Raw genomic sequence first — 7539 nt, forward strand, 5'->3', positions numbered from 1 at the left:
TATGTATGTGAACGACTTTGGTTAATAATAGTATTTGTACTTTTATTTAAATGCACTATTTAACGCAAGATACCATCAAAAATAGTTTGATCAATGATTTAAATTGCCATTTATCTTCTGCTTGCTGCGCTTTATTATAACAGGCTTAACTAACTTAATGTTTCTTGCTAAAAATAAGTATTGCATTTGAATACGACAGTGTCTGTAATGCGCATTCATGAATCTACGTAATTTACGTATCAAAACTTACACCACAGCAGCAGATTGGCATAAGTCGTGCATAACTGTGAGTCGTCAGTACAGCAAGACAAAAATAAAACATTCCCCCTCTCACATCTTCTAACCCCACACCACAACCTCTGTGCCCCTCACGTAAGCGGCCAAATTTACTGAGCTCACGACCGATTTCACAAACGTCAATTAAAATAAAGTACACTACTGGCCATTAAAATTGCTACACCAAGAAGAAATGCAGATGATAAACGGGTATTCATTGGACAAATATATTATACTAGAACTGACATGTGATTACATTTTCACGCAATTTGTGTGCATAGATCCTGAGAAATCAGTACCCAGAACAACTACCTCTGGCCGTAATAACGGCCTTGATACGCGTGGGCATTGAGTCAAACAGCTTGGATGGTGTGTACAGGTACAGCTGCTCATGCAGCTTCAACACGATACCACACTTCATCAAGCGTAGTGACTGGCGTATTGTGACGAGCCAGTTGCTCGGCCACCATTGACCAGACGTTTTCAGTTTCGTGAGAGAACTGGAGAATGTGCTGGCCAGGGCAGCAGTCGAACATTTTCTGTATCCAGAAAGGCCTGTACAGGACCTGCAACATGCGGTCGTGCAATATCCTGCTGAAATGTAGGGTTTCGCAGGGATCCAATGAAGGGTAGAGCCACGGGTCGTAAAACATCTGCAATGTAATGTCCACTGTTCAAAGTGCTGTCAATGCGAACAAGAGGTGACCGAGACGTGTAACCAATGGCATCACGCCGGGTGATGCGCCAGTATGGCGATAACTAATACACGCTTCCAATGTGCGTTCACCGCGATGTCACCAAACACGGATGCCACCATCATGATGCTGTAAACAGAACCTGGTTTCATTCGGAAAAAATGACGTTTTGCCATTCGTGCTCCCAGGTTCGTCGTTGAGTACAGCATCGCAGGCGCTCCTGTCTGTGATGCAGCGTCAAAGGTAACCACAGCCAAGGCCTCCGAGCTGATAGTGCATGCTGCTGCAAACGTCGTCGAACTGTTCGTGCAGGTGGTTGTTGTCTTGCAAACTTCCCCGTCTCTTGACTCACGGATCGAGACGTGGCTGCACGATCCGTTACAGCCATGCGGATAAGATGCCGCCATCTCGACTGCTAGAGATACGAGGTCGTTGGGATCCAGCACGGCGTTCCGTATTACTCTCCTGAATCCACCGATTCCATATTCTGCTAACAGTCATTGGATCTCGACCAAGGCGAGCAGCAATGTCGCGATACGATAAACCGCAATCGCGATAGGCTACAATCCGACCTTTATCAAAGTCGAAAAAGTGATGGTATGCGTTTCTCCTCCTTACACGAGGCATCACAACAACGTTTCACCAGACAACGCCAGTCAGCTGCTGTTTGTGTATGAGAAATCGGTTGGAAACGTCCTTCATGTCAGCACGTTGTATGTGTCGCCACCGGCGCCAACCTCGTGTGAATGCTCTGAAAAGCTAATCATTTGCATATCGCAGCATCTTCTTCCTGTCGGTTAAATTTCGCGTCTGTAGCACGTCATCTTCGTGGTGTAGCAATTTTAATGGCCAGCAGTGTACGTTTTAAGAACTGTTACTGGTCTGTAAGTACTTTTGTTTGTTACTGGCCAGGAAAGATACCCTCTTAGAAGCTCTTATCGCTGAAATAGGTCAAAGAACCGCGGGCCGCACGAATGCTTGATTCGGGCCGCATTCGACCCGTGGGCCGCAGTTTGATGCCACCAACTTCAGACTCGTACACAGCTGCAATCCGCTTTACACATCTGATAGGTGGGCCGTGCAAGAAGTCGCGTCACCGTATCATGATGCTGAGTATCTCAAGGGAAACGCACGCAATGGTTGGACGGAAGAATAAAACAGTTTGTGACTGCCTGCTACACTGAGAACCACTCGGCGTGACTAATTCGCTGAACAATTTCCTCGCATTATGTATAGCTGAACTAGGTTCTAAATTTTGCTGTAGGTTCAAGAGTACCAACTGGTAGTGAGATGAAATACACCTTCTGAAAGACCTGAAGAGGCTAGGGACGAAACTCAGCTAAATAACACAGTTCGATACGACTGCCGTTTCTCTTAGAATAATGTTCACTGGCTTAGTGTGCGGATCTAAGCTGAAAGAGGTCGAAATTGTCAGTTACGCGCAGACATCTTTGATATATCCTCCGCATGCTGAGTGCTTCGCACTGAGGAAGTTTTTGACGTCGAATAGCACCTTGCACTTCTTTCACCTGGGACTGTTCTCCTTCTTTTCCGACTACTTACATAGAAAAGTTTATACTGAAGAATAATGGTAAGTTTTGCTCCAATTGACGTAGACTCTGAAGCGTTGTTATTCACCGTTTCTTATCCGTTGTCCACATCAACTGAGTGCTTCACTTAAATTGGCAGCTAAGAATCCACTGGTTTGTTGGAACCTGGAGATTTGCGAGTGCTGTCGTCTACAAACACAGAAAAAGAATCGCAGTTTTCTCAAACATCCAATCGCCAACAACAGGCCAAAAGCAGGTCGTCTTAGATTTATTCATGAGCCCTCAGAATAGCGAAATGATGTAGTGGTTAGGACCCTGAATTGAATCTAAAGGTTTAAAAAGCAATGTGTCATTCTGCATTATTAATTTTCTCAGATTTGGTTGCACAGTCTTCAGACATCTTTTGAACGACAATACTGTACAGCTAAGACTTTATATCGCAACGAATTATATCCTTCCACCCTGAATTTTAATACCATTCTCGGACTTTTTCAATTATTTCTTCCATTTTTTTCGATGTATAGATTGATTAGTAGGTGCGAAATGCTGAATCCTGTCTTAAATCCTTTATAATCTGAGCACTTCGTTCTTCGTCTTCTATTCTATTTGTTCCTAAGTTCTGGTACATATTGTACATTATCCGTATTTTCGCAAAGCTTATACCTATTTTCTCAGAAATTAGAACATCTTGGATTGATGACCTCAGATGTTAACTCCCATATGTGGGGCGGCGGGTGGAATTATTTGTTGTTTAAAATGTTCCTATTATTTATGCTGTTGTTTTGCCGTTCTCAACACTGGCTCTCTAACTACAATTTTGGCAACCAGAAAGTGATTAGAAAAACGTGAAGCCTGTAATTAGAATTCCTAGTGCCCACTTCATCTGAGAAATACACTTATAGCTACAGCTTATAGCTCTGAGGAATTAGGAGATTGTCTGGGATTTATAATCAAAAACGATCGTGAAAAAAAAACGTTTGCTATATTCTGAAAGTCACAGATGAAAAAAAAAAGGATCCACACAATCTAACAGAGCAGTTCAGAGCCTAATGCGCTGATGAAACTGTAACTGTCCAAATTAAATGTTTAAGTGAATGCTCGCCATAATTTGATGATTACGTTCATCAAACGCCACGCTAAATAATGGTAGAATGTCTGTCCCGCGGCGGCACGTGAAAATACGACATACGCAAACTGAAGATAGATCATTAAAGTCATCCCAGAATTAACACTTCACTCGAAAATGATTTCATGATTACGCGTATCCCGAGTAACTTAATATGGCATCTGAGGCTGTTTATAGCAATGATACGAACGCGACGCGACTCCCGACACAGATGGTGTGTTATTCAGCGTCTGGAACAAATGGACTTTACGCACTCCTCACAGAAGAGCTGGAGTCTACTGAGGAAACTTGGCGGAGCACAATTCAAGGGACGGAACATCAATAATAAAATGACCCCTAACAAGATATGCTCTTCTATACTACAAACATCCAGAATCCATGCCTCCGCCGCGAAGAAAAAAGAACTGCACCAACTGATGAACGAAGAGCTAGATGCAAGCGAGGAGGAAGCAGGTTTAGCGAACTGGGTAACACAAGAAGAGATAAATATAGCACTAAAGAAAATGTCACCTGGTAAAGCAGCTGGCTGTGACGGCCTTCTTCCAGAATTCTTGAAGAACCTCGGGCCAAAGGGAAGAGTATGGCTGTCTTCTCTTTTCTCTAATATCATAGATACCAGCCGGTTACCAAAGCAATGGAAAAACGCACAAGTCATAGCCATCCAGAAACCAGGGAAAACAGGAGAGAATGCTAAAGATTATAGACCGATATCTTTATTGTGCACCACTTACAAGCTGTTTGAACGAGTCATCCTAGGCAGAATAGAAAGTAAAATAGAAGCTGCTCTTCCCCCAGAGCAAGGCGGTTTTCGAAAAGGAAGAGACTGTTGCGACCAAGTTCTCGCCCTAACCACTTTCATTGAAAGTGGTTACCAAAACAAAAAGAAAACGGGCATGGTATTATTAGATCTCACCTCAGCATACGACACCGTATGGACAAAAGGGATACTGTATAAACTGTCAAAAGTCGTGAAATGCAAGAAGATCATAGATCTAGTCAGAAATATGTTGATAAACAGGAGATTCAAGGTATCTCTGAATGGGAAAACAAGCAGCTACAGGACACTACAAAATGGTCTCCCCCAAGGGTCTGTGCTGGCTCCATGCCTTTTCAATTTATACATAGCGGACATCCCAAACCTGGAATCTCGTTCTTTTATGTATGCAGATGACATCGCTATCGCGGCTCACGCCAACACTTTCGAAGAACTGGAAGAAATTTTAAACAGGGATCTGGAACGACTACAACAATATTATGACAACTGGCACCTCAAAGTAAATCCGACTAAATCCGTGGCATCAATAATGCACTTGTGTAACAAAGATGCAAATCGTGAGCTAAAAGTGCAAATAAAAGGTAAATTGTTGAAAAACGATAGAACGCCAAAATATCTGAGTGTTAAGCTAGATCGCACTCTCACATATAAGAGCCACCTGTACGAAGTCGCCCAAAAAATGAAAACAAGAAACAACATCATAATGAAACTGGCAGGAACAACCTGGGGATGTTCCACTGAAACTCTACGCACATCAGCACTGGCACTTCTATATAGTGTAGCGGAATATTGCGCACCCGTCTGGGCCCGCAGTAGGCATGTCAGATATATTGATGTGCAACTTAACGAGACAATGAGGCTCATAACAGGAACAGTAAGACCCACCCCGAAACCTTGGCTGCCCGTCCTTGCCAATATCGAATCACCCTCGATTAGACGTGAAAGAGCAATCCAGAGGTACAAAGAAAAGTTCAGGGACCTACCTCCTCCCCCTGACAGATTGATGTCAAGAAATCCCTTCTGGAAAGAACTCAAACAACAGATTGATATCGATAACCTGTGGAAACAGCAACGGCAGGAAAGCAAAGTGAATAACAGTTTCCTTATTGAGGACCCATCTCAACGAGTTCCAGGCTTCCAACTCCAACGTAGAGTGTGGGTAACTCTAAATCGTCTGCGGACAGGTGTTGGTCGGTGCGGATATTTGTTGAAAAAGTAGGGTTTCTCCCAGGACCCCAATTGTGAGTGCGGAGAAAGTCAAACCATGCAGCATATAGTTGAGTGCGACGTACACGGACTTAAGGGAGGAAATCTGATGGACATACATGTGATAAGTGACCAAGCACTTTTGTGGCTGGAAACCCTGAAAATTTTATTGTAAATAATTGTAATGTTAATTTAAATTTTTATGTTGATGTTTGTAAGTGTATCACGCTTTGCCTGTAGCTGAACGAGAAATAAATAATGGAGAGAACTGGGGCCTTGCTTCCTCGAGCAGCGTTCTTATATATAAAGCCGCGGTGCGGACGGCTAAGGGAACGCATGATCAAATCGGCTCTCCCGACTAGCCGCTGGGCTAGTAATGCACCACTTTAAGTTACCGAATAAATCATAGCTTCTTTTGCTGATGGCCGATGAAGCTCTCAATTTAAATGTGCAATCAGCACACAGGTAAGTAATCATAATAAATGTCTGATGTGGCTAAGTCAATTATTTTGGGTGAGAGAATTAATTTAATTACACTACACGCAGTAGACGAGCTCTGAACTTGCCCTTTGGAGATACGCTATCGCTATAGTTTTATAGTTATTCAATTGAAACTTCTCACATCTTTATGATTATAGCGAATCTCCCTTCTACTTAAATCTAAACATCCTAGCCTTATTTATTAGCCTACTTAATCTATCTTGCTTCCTTAATTTTTAAGACAAAAACCAGAAAATCATGAATTTCAACTAAAATCTTAATTTGTGAGATCCAGAAGACTGTTTTTACTAAACTATTATGAAAAAGGAATCTAAATATAAATTTTTAAGTCTCTAGCTCTTTTCTGTTGCGCCGATTTTTACAGAAAAACATCCAAATTTCGAAAATGGTGAAAGTTATTGAACTGACATTCAACACACATTAATTTAGTATTACTCCTGACATGCTAGAATCGTTTCAGGTTATTTACTTGATTTTAAAAGTATTGCGCAACATTTATGACGTCAGAGCTAGTTACAGCGGACTAGGCTGGCACATAATGGAAAAACTGATGTGAATTTATTACGGCGTGAGTAGGCTGCTTCCCTACATCACCCTCTACTTAAATTTTTTTTTGAATGTTAATGAATGAAAAAAAAATTAATTACAAAAGGGAAGCAAGAGTACAGCTTAACCCCCTATGAAAAATTAAAATTGAAATGTAAACATATAGAAATATTAAAAGAAAACTGATTACCTACTTCGATTATTTAAATTACTGGCATGTTCACTGCCTCTTAGCAATATTATCCCTCAAAATTTAAGCAAAATCAATAAAACACTTTGGCACACATACTGCCTTAGACAAACAAACACATAAAAATATGTAAAATTATGAAAATCTTAAATCTATTAAATACATTTTTACATACACAAATTCAAAGAAAATAACACAGTTATTCATGATACACAAACAGATGATTATATCTTAGCAGCCTTTTCTAAACCTGAAAGAAATTTTTATAATCATGACAATTTCATTTTTACACACGTGGTTGTAGCCGCTTTGGCTGGCGTTCTACACTTCCATTCACAAGGGTAGAGGAGGGGAAGTTGCTATGGCGTGCGTCCTTCACGTTCACTCTAAATTACGTGGGGAAAGGGGAGGGGTCACTGTGAGTTGTGTCCAAGTCACTCCACGCTTTCACGCAGCTACCAGGCTGCCATTATCTAGTTTGTCCTGTAGAACAAACAAAAAGAGTGCCTCAGACTCTGTTCACCTAATATCTAAGGGTGGGTCACAATGAAATGGGGATATATACATTTTATTCTTCAAGATTTTGCTGGAACAAAGTTAACAAAACTTTTTCAATTTTACTCTCGCAGTTACTTAACTGTCATAAAATCGGTAAACAAATGGCTCAAAACGCC

This window comes from Schistocerca piceifrons, chromosome 1 (assembly GCF_021461385.2).
Source record: "Schistocerca piceifrons isolate TAMUIC-IGC-003096 chromosome 1, iqSchPice1.1, whole genome shotgun sequence".
Lineage (NCBI taxonomy): Eukaryota > Metazoa > Arthropoda > Insecta > Orthoptera > Acrididae > Schistocerca > Schistocerca piceifrons.